Source organism: Myodes glareolus, chromosome 7 (assembly GCF_982192425.1).
Source record: "Myodes glareolus chromosome 7, mMyoGla1.1, whole genome shotgun sequence".
In the NCBI taxonomy this organism is placed as follows: Eukaryota; Metazoa; Chordata; class Mammalia; order Rodentia; family Cricetidae; genus Myodes; species Myodes glareolus.
In genome coordinates, this window is record NC_142032.1 from 44,237,066 (window position 1) to 44,257,199 (window position 20,134).

Sequence of the window (20,134 nt, forward strand, 5' to 3'; positions counted from 1 at the left end):
CTGAGACGTGCTCAGAGAAGAACCTTTCTAGTAAGCTCTCAGCTGTAGCACTGTTGTTGCTGGGGCTGGTCCTGGGATTTTCCCTGAGTAAGGAAGGTGGTTTTTAGGATGCTCTTAGTAGGTCCTTGTTTAGAATATTTAAATATTGTCATATGAAGGAATAGCATTCTCACACAGTCTATTGTGCAGAACACTGGGTGTTGCTTGTGAAAACCCCTATCGTTGGGATATATTTTTTACCCAGAGAGCTTTTTGACTTTCTTTGTTGTGAGCAGCAACAACAAGACCTAGGCCTGGGTTCCTGTTTGTCCGAGTTTTCTGCCAGGTTTGTTCCAGAACACACCTGCTCTGTCTCCTTGCATTCATTCAAATCCAGGAGACTGGATGTCTTCTCGCTTAGCCCTTTTTTCTCTCCGTTCCTTGCTCCAATGTCCCAGTGGCTGTCAGTCCTGACTGTCCATTTCAAATACCTGGTGCTTCTGAAAGATACCATCAGAGCTGGTCTTGGTGGTCTTTTCCTGCAGCCAACCATCTTGTCTGTGGTTTTGCTTTCTGGTGTTTCAGTTATACCTTGGCTCAACCTTGGTCTAAATACATTGAGTGGAAAAGTCCAGAAGTAAAAAGCGTCATGGGTTTTAAAGAACTTACTACAGTATGTTAAGCATTGCATTCTATTGTTATTAACTTTAGAAATCTCGTACTGTGCCTAATTTGTAAATGGAGCTTTACTGTAAGTATGTGTTATAGGAGACCGTAGTGTATACACAGTTAGACCATCTGTCCTCTCAGCCGTTCACCAGGGGGCTTTGAACTACCTCAGTGGGAGGCAGAACATGATTTACAAGTCTTGCTAAGACACAGTGTGCTACCATCCCTTTCCCTCCATTCTCTCATTCACTCTGGTCCCTTTTGCCATCCAAACACATGAATCATTAGCTGATTTTCAACTCTACTACATTTTGCATTGAGATAGTCTGGTGGTTGCATAATTACAATCTTTTGTATTTGATACGGGGAAGATCTACACATAGAAGACCATGAGTAAGTATCTGGTGATGATGTCTATCACACATTTATATTTTTCTATTATTGGCTCTAAGTGGCCCCATCCATACACCAGCTCACTAAGAATATTTTAGTGTCTTACCCAGGAAACAAGGGCCCTGGAAACAGCCTCAAAAGTCAGTTGTCTCTGTGTTGCATATTTCTCTTCTTTCCCATCTTGAGTTTGCAGATGGTTTTGTGTCCTGGCTGGACTGGAATACAGTGTGCATTTGAGAATGCTAATCTTATGTATCTCAGTAGGAAATAGTCTACATGATGCATCTCAGATTGGGGCTCCACTTCACCTCTTTAAAAACAACTGCCCCTTCATTATGGGTGGGCTAGGTAACATCTCTTTAGCATGGTTATATTTTGGTGTTCCATTTAAGCATTTGTGGGTTTTTTTGACATTTATTTGTTTTGTAACATACCAGAAACCTCAAAATAGTGAATGTCACCTGAGATCTGACTGAACCTCTCTGAGTCTTTCCCAGGGCCATCTGATTCCTAAGAGAAGGCTTCCTTTGTGTTTAAATGCAGCTTGTATATGTAGACCTTATTTAAGAATCCTGACATATTGCTTGCTTGCTTTTGTGAGAGAGTCTCTTCCTTACCTCCAGCTGATGTAGAATTCACTCTGTTCCCCAGGCTAACTCCAAATCCCCGGTAGTCCTTCTCCCTAAGTGTTGGGATTACTTGTCTGAGATAGCATACCCGGATTCCTTGTAAGAGTTTCTTGATATTTTTAACTAGGGTAGTAAAAGAAAATTCGAGTACTAAATAATTGGAGTTGCAAAACTAGTATCACAAATTGTGTCACAATTGGCTGTATCATCATGTACCAGGGATGACTGGTGTGCGACACTGATTTGTAATATATTTAAACTAATTATTAACTCAATCAGATAGATTGACTTGAATGTTATCATAAAGGGCTCTGAGATGTGACTATGACCGAGTTCCATAAAATTTATTGCTCGAGTATTGCTGGATCCAGTGATTCCAATAAGGCCTTGCCTTTTGCTCCCACACCACCACAGTAGATAAGGTTGTTATGTACGATTGGGAGGAGTGTGTGTTTTAATTAATAGTAATTCATTTGCCTTGAAATAAAGTTCCTTTCAATAGTCTCTAACTTTGGAAGAACCCTGGTATTATTCTCCTAAAATGCCAATACCCTTAGGTAGTTAGACTCTTCTGGTTTATTATAGTTGAAAGAAATAATATCACTTAGACCAGTGGTTCTCAGCCTTCCTATGTGGTGGCCCTTTAATACAGATCCTCATGTTGTGGTGACCCCCAACTATAAAATTATTTTCATTGCTGCTTCATAACTATAACTTTGCTACTGTTATGAATCATAATGCAAATATTTTTAGAGATAGAGGTTTGCCAGTGGGGTTGAGACCCACAGGCTGAGAACCACCGACATAGACCCATATTATAAAATGTTGAAACTGGAACTTCAAAAAGAGGTACAGATGGTTCACTGCCCAGATGTTTAGTAGACTTGACTGAACATGCCTAACCAAAATGTTCAAGTTAGCCTGCAATCCCAGTAGAGGTAGAGACAGGAAAATCAGAAGTTCAGAGTTACCCTCAGCTGTCTGATAAGTTTGACACTGTCTGGCCTGCTGTCTTAAAGCACAACAAAATGGAGCAGCAACAGCAACAACAACTGAAAGAATGGCAAATGCAAGTGTCGAGAAGCCCCTCTGATGCTCTAGGTCCTTTGTTAGCTGCATACTTACATTCTGACCAAATGGCTCAGCAGGGAAAAAGCACTCATTGTGTAAGCCTGACGGCCTAGCTCAAAGCCCGGAACTCAGGGCAGAAGGAGAGACCAGCTTCTGAAAGGTTATCCTGCAGCCTCCACGCATGAACTCAACACACATCACAAACACACAGTAATAAACAAATAAAAATCATCCACATGTAAATTCACATACATCGTAGATACACAGTCATAGTAACTAAAAAGAGAATCCCATTCTTAACTTTTGCATTTCTAACGACTTCTGTTTCTTTAAGAGTTTTGTGTATTCTGGGTATGAGTTGGTATAGTTTGAAGATTTGCATTGTAGGTCTAAGGCACTTGAGCCAACACCTCCATTTTGAGGGTAGTACTATTTCCTAGGTCTGTGGAAATCTAACTCTTCTTCTCCTTTTATTTGACTCCTATAATATGGTAATTTTCCCCCATTTTGGTACAGGAACTTGGTTTAAGGATAGCTCACAACTCTCCCCTGATAACTGGGTAGTGATAAGCTAAGAAACTGATCACATACTTACTGACCTGCCCATCTTCTTGATCCCTTGGACTTCTTTCTTGGGAAAACCAGAAGGTTCATTGTTGTGGAGGCAGATGTCATCTTTTCTCTTGCATGTAGGACTATGACCCTACCACTATCATGGGGTGCAGACTTCAAGTCTACAAGTTGAAAGACCTGAGATGGTCTCACGTGGCTTGTGAAACCAATAGAAAGGGTACGAGATGGCTTCCATCATGGCGAGCAATAGAAGTTCTGTTTAGAGATCTGTATTGTAGCCACTAAAGTAGCAGGCTAGAGACCTCACTGTGGCTAATGTAGAAATTCAGTTTACCATGATACATGTTTGAAATGGGAGTGAGTGCTTGTAGCTGCAGGAATCGTTCTCCACCCCAGGTCTTTATCACTGTAGTTTATTGGGGCTTTAAATCTGTTTCACAATTTAGTTACAGAACTTTGGCATGAGGGTGGAAGTTCTTCTCTTCCTTTAAATTCCTTGCATCTACGCTGGACATGCAATTCAGCAATATCCAGTGTTTTGAACATTAGCGCAGTTCATGATTCATCTCCAATCCCATGGAAGCCTCAGATAGCAGCCTAAAATCTGTTAAATGAACTTGCTTTTTCTCCATTTATCTAGATATGAGGTGTTTGTCCAGATAAGCATATGTCTTCAGTTAACTGCAAAAATGTGTAAACATTGCAATGATTCTTTTGGTAAAACACTGTATTGAGTTTATCTTTTATGTCAACAGTAAGTACTTAGGAATGATAAAAGAGAGATACTTAAAACTCAATCTACAATGCCAAATACATTTTCTTAAACATCATTTCTGACTTTCGCGTAGATAGATACAAACATTTGCTTAGTGGCATAATGGTTATTTAAGGTCTCCTTTTAGATATTTAGTATATCATGACCAAGCCAGCTGCTGAGATCAAAGGTCAATGGGCAGGTCATGTTAAGAAAATAATAAATAAGTAAATAAAAGTTGGGCTCTTGATCCAGGCATAGGAATTGCTGAGATAAGATAGTAATCTGGAACTAATCAAGTTCAATTTGAACCTTCAGTAAAAGCTGGGATGTGACTCAAAGTAGGAGCTACAGGATTCTTTAAGTTTTGCTTAAAACAGTGAAAACAGCCCTGAATGTGGTGTCAGAAACATTTTGTTGCTATCTGTTGCTCCTGCTGTAAATGTAGGTCAGTAAGTAGATGTAGTGGGCATCAATTCTGTTGTGTGGTAAGTGGAGATGCTAATCCTTTCCCCATCTCTTTCCACTCACTGCCTGGGTGGGTAGCCACTGTGGCAGTGGCTGTGGAGTGGATGCTCCTGGTAGACCAGCGCTCTCAGGCTGTGGAGTGGATGCTCCTGGTAGACCTGCGTTCTCAGCCTGTGGGGTGGATGCTCCCAGTAGACCAGTGATCTCAGCCTGTGGAGTGGATGCTCCCAGTAGACCTGCGCTCTCAGCCTGTGGGGTGGATGCTCCCAGTAGAACGGCGTTCTCAGCCTGTGGAGTGGATGCTCCCAGTAGACCTGCGTTTTCAGGCTGTGGAGTGGATGCTCCCAGTAGACCTGCACTCTCAGCCTGTGGGGTGGATGCTCCCAGTAGACCAGCATTCTCAAACAGAAGGAAACAAACGGCTTGAGCGGGGAAAGCAACCTGGAAAGACCACTTGGGAGATGAGAAAGGGCTTTGGCTTCTGAGGAAATGAGAGGCACGGTCTGAACTCTGAGAAGGAAATGAGAGGTGGATGCATAGGGATTTTCTTCTGGATGGAGCAGCAAGAACTTAGGCCCAGAGGCTGAGGAGGAGATCTGTGGGGCTGCATGGGTAGAGAGGGGAAGTGAAGGCCTTAGGAGGCAAGGATCTGAAGGCAAATGGGAGGAGATCTGGTAGCCTCTTTTAAACCAACTAAAAGCAATTTTGGTCATTTCATAAAAGTAGAAAGTAAGTATGTTTTGTAAAATGGTGTGATATTGCCTTTTAAGGTTCATTTCTATTGTGTTGATTTAATTTTTTTTTTCAGTGTTGGGAACAGAATACAGGATCTTATACATAAGAATACTCTAGTGCTGAGAAAAATCCCCAGCCATCTGACATCATGTTATATAAAACAATGGAAGAACACTTCAAAGATGGATAGTTCGTGTTGGGATTAAATATGATAGGATAGTTAGAAAGAAGAACGAACACGGGCCGATGTGTTATTTGACCTGATGATGGGAGGGTAAATGATTTTGCCTTCTTGAAACAGCTTCTCACTATGTGTCTATGGCTGGGCGTGAACTGACAGCATTTGCCTGACTTCCCAGTACTCAGGTCGTAGGTCTTTGTATCGGCTTTTGCTGCTGTACTTGGCTTAGTGGCAGGATTCCTAGAGTAACCAATTGTCGATGGTGCTGGAACAAATGACCCCGAACATTTGAGATTAGTAATTTGGAAGAGGATGTGTGTATAGACCTGAGGTGTCAAAAGATCTTTCTTGCTAATATTACACCTAAACAGATGTTCAAAAGCATTTTTTAAAGCCTGTATCCCCTGAAGAATCATGGGAAATAGCATTGGATGGAATCTGGGTGGCCTATGACCAGGGTAGATTGTATAGAACTGTAGGAATTCATATTCCATGATACTGTGAATAGACAGTGAAACGGGGTTCCAAGGAAACAGTGATAATTTAATGCAGATAAAGCCTTGGGCTTGATGAACTCTTATTAGATCTGATGGAAAACATTCCTCTGCTAAAAGCTACCCCTGAAGAGTACCTTTTACTTAAAAGTAAAAGAGTACACATTTTACTTAAAAGAGGAAGAGAAGTGTGCTCCGAATTGTATGGTTTGAGGTTGGAAAACTTAAAATTGAGAAGTAGAAGGTATAGTCCAGGTCTTATGTGGGTCCAATGGCCCTGGGAAGGCAACTTCAGTCTTTCATAGTCTTCATGATGCCTGGGTTCATCACCTACTGATTCCAGCTCCAACCTGCGATATTATGTTGATCCAGTGAACCGAATTTTTATCAAGATGCCTGTACTGTGCTTTCTGGCACTGTTTGTTTGTTTGTTTTCAATACAGGGTTTTTCTGTGTAGCCCTGTCTGTCTGGGAACTCACACTGTAGATCAGGTTGTCCTTGTACTCAGGGATCCCCAGCCTCTGCCTCCTGAGAGCTAGAATTAAAGGCATGTACCGCTGACTTTATAGTACTGTTAATATTAATAATGCTTTCAATTATCTCCCAGAGTTGAACTTGGATAAAACTCATGCTGAAATGCAATTTTATTTTAAATGTAGATTGGGGTGAGTGGTTAAAGTGAGTAAAGCCGGAGGTTAGTAAAGGTGGGGAGAGGAGGAACAAGGGAGTTGGCTCAGCAGATGAAATGCTGGACGAGTGTGTGGGCCTGAATGTGCCTCTCTAGAACCCACAGAGAGCACCCAGACCCAAGTGATGGGAAGGAGAGACAGCTCGGAAAGCTCCCAGCTCACCAGCCTCACATAGGCAGTGGGGAACAAGAGGAGAGAGCCTCAAACAAGGTGCAAAGGTAGGACCAATGTTCAGAATGATCTCTTACAGCTATACATGTGCCACGACATGTTTGCACCCGAAGTCATACATAGAAACATACAGTCACATACATGTACATCCTGTATACACACACACTACGCTTACATTTTTTTAAAGGTAGAAATGGGCAAACATGGAGCACAATTATACATTTGACTGACCAGGTCAGGATAGCCAGTACTGCTTGCCTTCTGTTATGAATATTGAACAGCCACTTGCTTATTGGTGCCACATCCTCATCTCTTGACCTGAGGTGACTGAGCCCAGGGTGACTAGATTCTGGGGGGCTGTACATGCATTTCTGCCACCCCACGGGGATCAGTGCTGCTGGCATGGTGCCGCTGGTCCTGACTCTGTCCTGTTTTCAAGGCAGTTGTGTTAGGTATATGGCCAGTGCCTCTTAGGAGCCTCCTCCTCTTTGCTTTTCACTCCCAGAATTGCCAGCCATTTCCTTTTTTTTTTTCCAGTTCTCATCATGTTGCATAATCAGTCACATTTTGCTATGAGGAGAGCAGTATTTTACTGAGAGTTGTTGAGATATTCACTTCATCCCACAGAATGGGGCGGTTTACATGCCGCACATGATTCTCAGGACTGTTTGAAGGGTGTGGATCCGGCGCTGAAGAGGCCGCCATGGCTGTAAGAAAGCTTTTCAACTGAATAAAGCTGATTTGATGATATCAGATCTCTAAGCAAACAACTTCACCTTCTGCTTTTGCATTTGCCGCATGGTATCAACCAGCTCCCTCTGTAAAGTGTGGCTTTTCCCGATGGAGTTTCTGTGAAAATATCAAATTTACTGAAGGATCATTTGCATGGAGTATTATTGTATAATGTGATGGTTGTTGACAAGTGTGTATAGTGCTCTAACCACCTCCACGTTAAAGACAGAGAACGATAGCCTGGAAATTTTCCTGGTGCTGCCTTGCAGTCGGCCTCCTGTCCTGGGGGCATCTGTTAACCTGTTTTCTGGTCTGTTTTGCCTTTCAGAGGATACTTCTTTTGTCCAAGACACATCTTTGTTTTTACTCATATCCTTAGGGCTAGGAACTCCCTCCCCAGTGCAGGTCATAGAAATTATAGTATCTCTTCACTACGGCATACCACAATCAGCTCCAGACTCTTACCTAGTGCTGGCTACAAGGAAGCTCCAGCCCAGCCCTATGGTAAGACTCCTGTTCAAAGTAGGTTTGTTCCACGCCTAGGGGAGATACGTGTTACAAAGAATCCACATAGAATCTGGACAGAAGACCTTCTAAGGTCCCCCCTCCCCCTTTGCCTGTCAACATTTGATTATACCTCTTTTGTCCAATCATGTATTTACATGGTTGTCCAGGCTTCAGCCATGATGATGCAATAAAATCTGCACAAAGCCCAATAGGAAAGACCTTGTAGAACTTCCGGATAGCGGAGTACACGTGGGTTCCTAGAGAGTGGTGCTCCCACAGAACACGGGTGCTTCGTGAGGCTTGCCATAGCTCCTCCTTGCGTCTCTCCAGCTAATATTCCTTATAATAAACGAGTGAATTCAGTTTCCTCAAGTTCCGAGAGCTGCTGTAGCAGATTAATAAGTGCTGAGGCGGAAATTCTGGAACCCCAGATTGTCAGTCGATTAGGTCTTGGGACTGACACCTGCGGTTTGGGGCAGGACAGTCTTGGGGGCTAAACCCTGATATATCGGATCTTACACTGCCTCCAGTTCAGTGGTGCGAGACTCTACCTCACTCAGGAGGCCCCCAGCTGGTGACTGCTGCCGAATCGCTTGTTTCCTCGCTGGTGGGAGAGGGTCCCACACATGTTGAGCCACAGAGTTTGTGGGGTAATGTGAGCGTAGAGGAGGAATGGCCTGTTTTTCATTTGTTTATTAATTATACAAAATAGTAGATTCAGTGTGTTCTTGCCATGAACAGTTTGTATCTCCTGACCCACCTTCCCATCTTTGTCCCCCCTGCTGTTCCCTGCTGTCCCCTTCCACACCCAGTAGTTCCCTTTTGGCTTTTACATCACCCTCCCTCACTTCCTTAAAACCCACCTCCCCCCACCATGGTCCTCTTTTGAACTGGCTGGTTTTATGTTAACTTGCTACAGAACTAGAGTCATCAGAGAGGAGGGAACCTTAATTGAGAAAAGGCCTCTCTAAGATTGGGCTGTAGGCAGACCTGTGGGGCCTTTTCTTAATTAGTGACCGATGAGGGAGGGTCCAGGCTGTTGTGCTTGGTTCCACTCCTGGTCTGGTAGTCCTGGATGGTGGTACTTGCTCCCCATGGTTGAGCAAACCACGGGAAGCAAGTTTGTAAGCATCCATAGCCTCTGCATCAACCCCTGCGTCCAGATTCTTGCCCTGTTTGAGTTTCTGCCCTCACTTCTTCTGATGATGGATGATTTTCTGGAATTGGGAGTGAAAAAAACCCTTTCCTCCCTGGATTGCTTTTAATCATGGAGTTTCGTCACAGCAATAGTAACTGTAACTAAGGCACCCTCCTAGCTTCATGACTTCCACGTACCCTCACATCCACATGTACATACTGATGAGAATAAAGAGCTAGAGCCGTATATCGGAGTGAAGAGGCTGTATTTGCTTGTTTCCAGTCCGTGCTACTTTACTTAATAATTTCCAGATCCATTCCATTAAATTTTATAGTTTTATTTTTCTTTATGGCTAAGTAAAATTTCATTGTGTATGTATACAATGTTTTTATTACCCAATCATCTGTTGATAGACATATAGACTGAGTCTATTTTCACATGCTTGTAAATATAATATCAAGAAAAAAGGATATACAAGTATCTCTGTAGTAAGATTTTAGAGTGCTTTGGGTATATGCCCAGAGTCAATGCAACCCCAGTTGAAATTCCAATAACATTCTTTACAGAACTATAAAAATACCAATCCTTCAATTCCTGAAAGACCATGAATAGCCAAAGCAACTCTAAGCAGAGAGGACACTGCTGTAAGTATTATAGTACTTAACTTCAAATTATATTACAGAGCCATAGTGACAAAGACACCATGATTCTGGTACACAAAGAGACCTGTAGACCAGTGAAACACAATAAAGGGTCTCAAAATAAACCTATACACTTATAGCTATATAATATTGATACATGTCTCAAAAACATGCTCTGAAAAAACCCACCCAATTAAAAATAATAATGCCGTCAAAGCTGCATGTCCACCTGCAGAAGAAGGAAATTTGATCCACACCTCTCATTTGAACAAAAGCAATTCAAAGTGGACCAGAGATTACACTTAAAATCTGATACTTGGAAATTAATAAAGGAAAACACAAGGCTTATTTTTTTTTATTCAGTCATATCGGTAAAATAATACAGTGTGCAGTCCTATGTGAGTTTGGCTTCTTTTTTATCTCAGATTCATCCCTGATGAGCCAGAGATCATGGCTTCTCCTTATGGAAGTGCCAACTTGCCTATTCACCAAGCTTGAAGGCATTGGGTTATTTACAGATTTTGGTATTTATGGCTGAAAGTGTTATAACATTCATGTACAATGTTTTAAATGACTATGGGGTTTTTATTTATTTATTTTTTCTGGGGCAATACTTAGAAGAGAGATTTTTAGGATTTACGAAGTAAGATGAAGATTTAGTTCCATAAAAGCTGCCTTGAACTTTTCTTGGTGCCCCCAGTGGTGGCAGCAGTGTCACACCCCCCCACCCCCAATTCCTCACCGTTATTTGCTATTGCCATTTTATGATAAACTTTGGTCTGTTCTAATAGTTCTGTGTCTATGACATCTTGAATTAATAGGACAGGCCAGAGCTGCTACCACTGGCTGGACCCCAGGAGCGATGCAAATAGAAGTTCCCAGATGACACTAGCTCCCACCCTGTCCCACCACTACATGCACTGCATTGCTGCTCTGCTCTGGTCCTGACCTCCCCTAGGGGTCACCTCTATGAAGTTCCAGTTCTACCTGTTCTCAGGAAGGACCCAAGTAAGGATGCATGAGGCGCCTCGGAAAGGCTTTAACAGAAAGGGGTCTCTCCTAATAGGTTTTTAAAACTCGAGGCGATGGTGTGGCAAGGCCATCGACTGCCCTGCCTAGCCTCATGTTTCGGTCTGTCATATTTTACATTCTCACAGCTCTTACACAGACAGTCTTCACCTTTACGGAGAAAATGCTTTATTTAAAGTGTTGTAGTCGGCCAGTAAGAAAGCCCAGTGGGCAAAGGCGTTTGCTGTACAAGCTTGCTAGCCTGAGTTCCAGCCCCCAAACTTACATAAAGCTTTTAAGCGTGTGTTCTCTCCTTCCACCATGTGGGTCCTGAGAGTTGAACTCATGTTATCAATGTCATCAGACTTAACCGCAAGTGCTGTTTAGCTGCAGAGCCATCTCACTGTCCCAGTAGAAGGCACCTAGGCAGCTAGCTAGCTATCTATCTATCTATCTATCTATCTATCTATCTATCTATCTATCTATCTATCTATCTTGTCTGTCTATCTATCTAATCTATCATCTATCTATCTATCTATCTATCTATCTATCTATCTATCTATCTATCTATCTCTCTATCTGCAAGAAATTTGTTCTTAATTCAGATTGTTCAAGTCTAGGGACTCGGCATTACTGATTTTTGTTGTTGTTGTTTTGTTTTGTTTCTACGTCCACCTACGGTACTAATGGATGGCCAGAGTTTATTCCTAGTTTTAAAGGCAGACAAACTGTTCCAGAGATTAGCTCTAGCAATATTTCCGTCTGTTAAACTATGTGCTTTTTCTGTTTGTTTTCATGTGCATGCGTTTCCAGTTTCTACAGTGATCATTAATGATACCAGTTATAGACAGTGTGCTGATCTTTCTTGGTCTCTCTCCATCTTGAGCCAGTCTCAGGAAGAGTTTCTCCTCACTCCCCATGTGTGTGTATAAGTCTGATTGCATGTGCCTTGGAAGAGGGTGTCCAATCCCCTGGAGATGGAGTTACAGGTGGTTGTGAGTCACCTTAGTGTGGGGGCAGGAACCAGACTGGCGTCATCTGTAAGAACAGTAAGCTTCCTTAAGCATCAAGCCATCTCCAGACCCCTACAAATAGACTTAAATTACGAAAAAAAAGACTAAGTATAGTATTATTAAATGTTCTTTTTGGATGAACGTAGTTTGAAGATTATTTTATATTAAGACCACAATTATTCATTTTAGAGAAATCGTTGCAGAAAATGAATGAGAGGTTATTTCCGGGTCATTCCTAAATAACTGTTACAAACATGTTGGGAGTTGAATGTTAAACTCATTTCTCTTCCGTGCACAAATATGAAAATTTATTTGAGCTGTCTTGGGTGAAATATTCTGATTTGGTAGTGAAGACATAAATTTCAGACTTGGAGCTGACAGAACTTTGGTTGATGGAAGCCCGTCAAAGTTCTCTCCACACTGGCAGGGCTTTGCATGGTTCCCTCGTCTGTGGTGTCTTGGGATCTGTGCTTGGCATGTAGTAACACTCAATAAATAAATGACTGTCTAGACAGGCTATAATTGTGTGGCGTATAGAAAGTGAAACAGCATTCCAAACAAATGCAAATTTCTACCATTTACCTCTAGGAAATTAAAATTTAGAATGGTGAAGAACCACATTTAAAAGCATTTATGTGGACTGTCCGGTACACTCTGCTAAAAATATTCACTTTTAAATCATTTTGCCAGAAATATCAGCCGAGGGAGGTTATGGTGTCGTTGACTCCATCCTGGCTGCACAGTGCTGGAGTTGACATGTGTTATGTTCTTGGCTCCAGGCTTTCTGCAGAGACATCCCAGATGTTGGCTTTTCTGGGAGAAGCAACCTGCAAAGGCTTGTTACTCAAGGCAAAATGGAGAAACGTGGATGTTCAGTTGGGAACAGGAAAGGTCCAGTGAGCTATGCTTACTATCTGTCTGAAGAGAGAGTGCTCTCCGGTTCTTGACACAGGCTTAAGCAAGTGGATTTATTGTGGTTACTGGGAATAACCTTCTAAAAATTATACTGTCCCAGAAAATACAGTACATTGTATTTTATGAAGAGTATGCTCTTGTGTATAGGATAAAAAATCAGACCAGACATCTGCTGTGCTGCTTGATTTTGGTCAATTTGACACAAGCTTGAGTCATCTGGGAAGAAGAAACCTCAACTGGAGAATTGCCTCTGTAAGTTGGCCTACGGGCATGTCTGTAGAGCATCTTCTTGCATAATGGTTGCTGTCGGAGGGCCTAGCCCACTACGGATGGTGCCATGTCTGGGCAGGTGGTCCTGGATTGTATGGAAGGTCGCTGAATGAGCCATAGAATGCAAGCCAGGAAGCAATGTTCCTCCATGCTCTCTGCTTTAATTCGTGACTCCAGGTTCCTTGAGTTCCTGACTTGACTTCCCTCAGTGATGGAGTGCGACTCGGAGTTGTAAGATGAAATAGACCCTTTCCTTCCTAAGATGTTTTTGGTCATGGCGTTTATCCCAGCATTAGAGAGCAAACTGGGCCACTAAGGGCTTTCCTCGCCTCAAGATTCTGTGCTTTGGGGATAAAGCACATCATTTGTATATGGTAGAACAAACTGGAGATTGCTCCCTTGAACTTGGAAAAAACTGCTGCTTCTACTTGTTTTGGTTTCCTTGGTGAGACTTGTTATGTGTTGCTTGTGTGTACAGGCTTGATGTTTATATTTGTTAGCCTGCCTCCCAGATGGATTATGAGGGCTTAAGTTCTTCCTATGGGGAGCTTGGGGACAAAGTAATGAAACCTCATGCTAGCTAGTGAGGGTAAAAGGAGCTGGGATGGGATGAGTGTGTCTGCGGAGACGGGTGCAGCGTTCCAAAACCCCACAAATAACTGTCAGCTGCAATCAGACTGCTAAGATTTGGCTTGTAGCTCAGTAGAGTGTTTGCCTAGCATGCACGACGTTCTGGGTTTGATCTCAAGCACCTCATAAACTGGGTGTGGTAGTGCTCACTGTAACCCCAGTTCTTGAGAGGAGGAGGCAAGAAGTTCAAGGTCATCCTTTGGGTATGTAGGGAGTTTGTGGTCACCCTGGGTCAAAAATCAAAGTGCTCTGATTAGGAAATATTAGATTTTGACCTGGTATTCAAAGCCTTGCATAGATACTTCCTCCTTTGGCCATGTTACTTAATCTCTCCTTGGCTTAAGCTCAGTTTCATTGTCTACAACCTTAGAACAGTTCTTTTGCCTTGCTGGTCACTGGAGCAGGAGAAGATAGCTACGGTGTAGAGAATCCTTCAGTAAGTACCAGCTGTCCTAATGTCTTTGTTGTGTGATGGTTTTGCATCATTCACAGGGGCTGGGTTATAGCACATTTGATTTGATTTGAGCACTTACCTTATGCAGGAAGCCTTGGGCTTGGTCCCCAGCACTGCATAAACTGGGTTCAGGATCCCAGCAGGCAGGAAGATCAGAAGTTCAAGGTCATCCTCAAGCTACAGAGAGAGTCTGAGGCCGCCCTGAACTAAGGAAAATGAAAAGGCACTTCTAGTCTGTTACTCTGAGAAAGGTACCTACTTAGGGATTCTGCTTATTTGGAAATTAAAGAAGATGATGCTAAAGCCCAGGACAAAACACCTGGCCATGATTACGCTCATAACTGTATTGTCACAGCTACTTGGAAATTGATAACCGAATACCCAGAGAGTCCTGAAAGCTACAAAGAGCAAAAAAGATGACATCTAAGTGATCTTCTTGGGCTCCTTTGCTGTCTATGGGCATCTAAGAGGCTCTGCCTCAACTTTACTTTAGCCTTCTGTTATTGCAGTAACAAATTGCCACAATGTAGTGGGTTTGAGCAATACAATGTTATTATCATCTTGCAGGGCAGAAGTTCTGACTGCAAACAGGTGTCAGGGGACATGTGCTTCTTTCAGAGGTTTCACATGAGACTCCTATTCCATGCCTTTCTAGCTTCTGAGGGTCCCTTCATCTCCTGCCTTGAGGCCCCTTACACCATCCATGAAGTTCAAATTCTCAAACTTCTCGTCCTGTAGGCATTATCTTTTTATCCTCGACTCTATTTTATATTTTTATCACATTTTTTCCCTTACTACTTTGCTGCCCGTTCCTGGCTGCCCAGAACCGAAATAACCACACAGAAATTGTATTAATTAAATCACTGCTCGGCCCATTAACTCTAACTTCTTATTGGCTAACTCTTCCATATTAATTTAATCCATTTCTATTAATCTGTGTATCATCACGAGGTCGTGGTCTACCAGCAAAGTTTCAGCATGTCTATCTCTGGCTGCTGATCCATGGCATCTCTCTGACTCCATCTTCCTTCTCCCAGCATTCAGTTCAGTTTTCCCTGCCTTCCTAAATTCTGCCTTATCAACAGGCTAAGGAGGTTTCTTTATTCATTAACCAATAAAAGCAATACATAGACAGAAGGACCCCCCACACCACTGCCCGTCCTCCTCTTTGTGTTCTTTTGAGACAGGATTTCACAGTACGTCAAGGTAGCATCAGATTTGTGTAGCTCAAGATGGCTTTTAACCCTTGGATCTCCTGCCTCCACCTCTCAATTACTGGGATTGCAAACATGGCCTGGCTCCTTTTCCTTTATGACAGTGGTAAGCTACCGGAGAGTTCAGGAAAAAACTCCCCATCTGAAGATTAAGATTTATAGCTTCAATATATATATATATATATATATATATATGCCTAACAGGCTAAGAGGAATATATATATTCCTCTTAGCCTGTTAGGCATCTTTCCCCAGGTTCCAAAAATTAAGACACAGATGTTTTGAACACCTGTTATTCAGCCTGCTATATACCTGCTTATCTTAGAGAGAGATTGCATATCTAAAATCGTTGGAGTACACATCTTCTCTTGAGCATCCCGAGTTGGTTTTTTTTTTTTTTTAAATACTGTAATGGTGTAGCTCTGAATTTATTTTTTGCTCCAGTGTCCTTCTCGGAAGAGCTCAAATGCTCAGCCTCATCCTGAAGGAACTGAGAAAACAATCACAAGAGAAATTTGAACAGTGGAAGTGAAATAAAAGTCAAAGAAAGACATTTGTGTGCTGTTGCCGAGCGTGTTGACATCTGTGAACTGGGCTCCAGGATGTCATGCCTGTGTAAGTTAGAGTATTGCAGCCCTTTGAAGATACCAACAGAGACACTAATGTAAGCTTCCTGGGACAGCAGTGGGGATGGGCATGTGCTGGCAATCTTCCCCCATGGGCTACCAGAAATTCTCCCAGGGTCTAGGAACCACTTGGCAACACTGCTTTTTGTTTTTTAAAGATACCGTCTCACTATGTAATTCTGGTTGTCCTGGAATTCATTGTGTAGAGCAGGCTGGCCTCAAACTCAGCGAGACCTGCCTGCTTCTGCCTCCCAAGTGCTGGGATTAAAAACCAGCACCCCTGTGCCCAGTTTCTCTGTAACTCTTAGGTTTCTTTATCAGTCACTTTGCTCATTGCTGTAACCAGATTCCTGACTGGAAGCACACTAAAGAGGCCGGGCTTTATTTAGGTTCACAGGTTAGGAGATTTCAGTTTGTTATGGCACTGAAGGCCTGCTGCCTGGCCTTGCTTGTTTTGGAGGCAGTGGTAACACTGCAGGGCATTCTCCTAGTGCATCCTCGAACATTATTCTGCTGGAAGTGGGGCTAGAGTCTATCCTTTGAAATCTGGTCACAGTACCCACTTTGACCAGTTGTGGTTTCCTCAAAGTTGTGCTACATAGTACAGACCAGATGACCGAGCCTCTGAGCCTTTGGAGGACATTTCACATGTACCCATCATAATGACAGCAAGTTTGGTTCATCTGCCGAAATGTTATTGCCCACATCTTTTTGAGTAGTTAAGGTAGTACGTTCGGAAGTAGGTTGTTCAGGCCCAGGCTCTTCACTGCATGGCTCTAGGCACGCTCTTAATCTGGAGGACTGAGAACCACTGCTGTGTTCTGTTGTAATCCTAGGGCTCACTGATCTCGGTGTGTCCCTGCACGCTGGCCCAGGGCTTTCAGCTAATTTAGCAGCTTTGCTGGCAGTATTATTTGGCTTAATGACATACAGAAGTCACTAACTGAGGGGGTAAGTAAACAGTTAAGCGATATCAAGGCAGACTTTGGTGATTACGGGATGTTGGTGGTAAAGTGATCATGTCAGATGCTTGCACATGGTATTGCATTATGAAAATTATCTGTACAGAGGTAACCTTTCCTACGGTAGAGATGTGACTGCTGTTACTGGATTTTTTGTTTTCTCTTTTATTATTGTTTTTATTGAGCTATACATTTTATTCTGTTCCCCTCCTCTCCCCCTCCCCCTTTACCCTCTCCTGTGTCTCCCATACTCTCAATTTACTCAGGAGATCTTGTCTTTTTCTCCTTACTATGTAGATCCATGTATATCTCTCTTAGGGTCCTCTTTGTTGTCTCTTAGGTTCTCTGGGGTTGTGGACTGTTGGTTGTTTTTTTTTTTCTTTGCTTTATGTCTAGAAGCCACTTATGCATGAGTGCATATTATATTTGTCTTCCTAGTTTTGGGTTACCTTACTATATATAAATTTTTTTCTAGATACATTCATTTGTATGCAATTTCAAGATGTCATTATTTTTACCACTGTGTAGTACTTCATTGTGTAAATATACCACATTTTTTTTTATCCATTTTTTGGTTGAGGTGTATCTAGGTTGTTTCCAGGCTATTGTTCTGGCTATTATAAATAATGCTGTTGTGAATATAGTTGAGCACATGCCCTTCGGTATGATTGAGCATCCTTTGCATATATACCCAAAAGTGGTATTACTGGGTCTTGAGGTAGGTTGTTTTCTAATTTTCTGAGAAATCACCATACTGATTTTCAAAGTGGGCATGCAAGTTTGCACTCCCACCAGCAATGGAGGACCATTCCCCTTACCCCACATCCTCTCCAGTATAATTTGTCATCAGTGTTTTTGATCGTGGCCTCTGACAGGTGTAAGATGGAATCTCAGAGTTCTTTTGTTTTGCATTTCTCTGATGATTAAGGATGTTGAGCATTTTCTTAAGTGTCTTCCTGCCATTTTAGATTCATCTGTTGAGAGTTCTCTGTTTAGGTCTGTACCCCATTTTTATTGACTTATGTATCCTTTTGATGTCAAGTTTCTTGAATTTTTTTGTTTATTTAGGAAATTTGCCCCCTGTTTGATGTAGGGTTGGTGAAAATCTTTTCTCATTCTATAGGTTGCTGTTTCTCTTATTGACCATTACCTTTGCTTTATAGAAGCTTCTCAGTTTCAGGAGGTCCCATTTATTAATTGTTGCTCTCAGTGTCTTTGCTGCTGGGAAGTGGTCTCCTGTGCCCATGCATTCAGGTGTACTTCCTATTTTCTCTTCTGTGAGGTTCAGTGTGGTTGGCTTTATGTTGAGGTCTTTGATTCATTTGAATTTGAGTTTTGTGCATGGTGATAGATATGGATCTATTTTCATTCTTCAACATGTTGATATTTAGTTATGCCAGCACCATTTGTTGAAAATGGTTTTTTCTTCCATTTTATATTTTTTTGCTTCTTTGTCAAAAATCAGGTGTTTGTAGGTGTCTGGATTGATATCCAGGTCTTTGATTCTCGATTCCATAGGTCCTCCCGTCTGTTTTTATGCCAATACCAGGCTGTTTTCAGTGCTGTAGCTCTGTAGTAGATTTTGAAGTCAGGGATTGTGATGCCTCCAGAAGTTCCTTTGTTGTACAGGGTTATTATGGCTATCCTAGGTTTTTTGTTTTTTCATATGAAGTTGAGCATTGTTCTTTCGAGGTCTGTGAAGAATTTTTTTGGGGGATTTTGATGGGCATTGCATTGAATCTGTAGGTTGCTTTCGGTAAAATTGCCATTATGTTAATTCTACCTACCCAAGAGCATGGGAGATCTTTCCATTTTCTGATGTCTTCTTCAATTTCTTTCTTTGAAGTTTTAAAGCTTTTGTCATACAAGTCTTCCACTTGTTTGATTAGAGTTACTTGTGGCTATTGTGAAGGGCGATGTTTCTCTGATTTCTTTTTCAGCCCATTTATAAAGGAGGGCTACTAATTTTTTTTTTGAGTTAATCCTGAAAGTGTTTATCAGCTATAGGAGTTTTTTGGGAGAATTTTTGGGATCACTTATGTATAATATCGTATCATCAGCTAACAGTGAGCGTTTGACTTCTTTCCGATTTGTATGCCCTTGATCTCCTTCTGTTGTCTTATTGTTCTAGCTATAACCTCAAGTACTATCTTGAATAGACATGGAGAGAGTAGACAACCTTGTCTTGTTCCTGATTTCAGTGGGATCGCTGTGAGTTTCTCTCTTTTTAGCTTGATGATGACCTTTGGTTTGCTGTGTATTGCTTTTATTATTCTCAGGTATGTCCCTTGTATCCCTGTTCTCTTCAAGACTTTTATCATGAAGGGGTGTTTAATTTGTCAGAGATGTTTTCAACATCTAATGAGATGAACATGTGTTGTTTTTTTCTTCCAGTTTGTTTATATAGTGGATTACATTGATGGATTTTATATGTTTGCCCATTTTAGGAGTTTAATTTGTGGGACAGAGGTATAATAAATTACTTTTCAAAACGGAAATGGAGAATTTGGAGAAGTCTGTTAACTGAAGAGATAAGAGTAAAAACCAGGCAGATGGATAGCCCAGGAGAAATGATAGGTTCATCAAGTTGCTTCTAACTGGGTCACTGCCTGCCCTGGTTTGCCTGGAACTGCCCAGTTTGTCATATGCAGAGCATGTATTAGTCCTGGGCAGGGTTCTGCAAGATGAGGGCTCCTTCTGCAGAACTAGAAATCATCCGTAGGGAGATGCTGTGCCTATAGGTTTTCACTGTGTGTATGGATGAGCGTATTGGTGGCTCGTGATATGTGGAAGGGCACATAGCTCTTTACCAGGAGCCAAGCCAGCATGTATGTAGGACCCAGCACTATCCATTTGTCGTCGTATCTTACCCGTGATAGGAGGAGTCAGGGACATGGGGAAGCTGTCAGGAAAAGCTTAGACAATTATAAATAAATGGACTCATTTATTTTGCTTCATTCATACTTCCATTCATACATTCAGATGTGCCTGGAGAAACCAAGCCACTGAGTTCTATAGTCAGTCATTCACACCTTATTTTTCAATAGTTTGGAAAACCTTTCTCCAGAATATGCTTTGTTATTGATAGTATAGTTATAAGAAAATTCTGAAAGGCTGCTTCTAAAGGCAACACTTTCAAAGGCTTGAGAGAATTAGGAACAAAGGATGAAATTCATCTTAGCAGAGTTGGTTGCTAGGCAGAAAACAATGTGTAGAG

General features: G+C 42.0%; 1 protein-coding gene across 4 annotated transcripts in view; it reads left to right on the plus strand.

Annotated features, from left to right (window-relative positions):
• Pcsk5 (proprotein convertase subtilisin/kexin type 5) overlaps nucleotides 1–20,134 on the plus strand; it is a 417,375-nt gene that overhangs the window by 20,119 nt on the left and 377,122 nt on the right. The gene's annotated exons all lie outside the window — the stretch shown is intronic.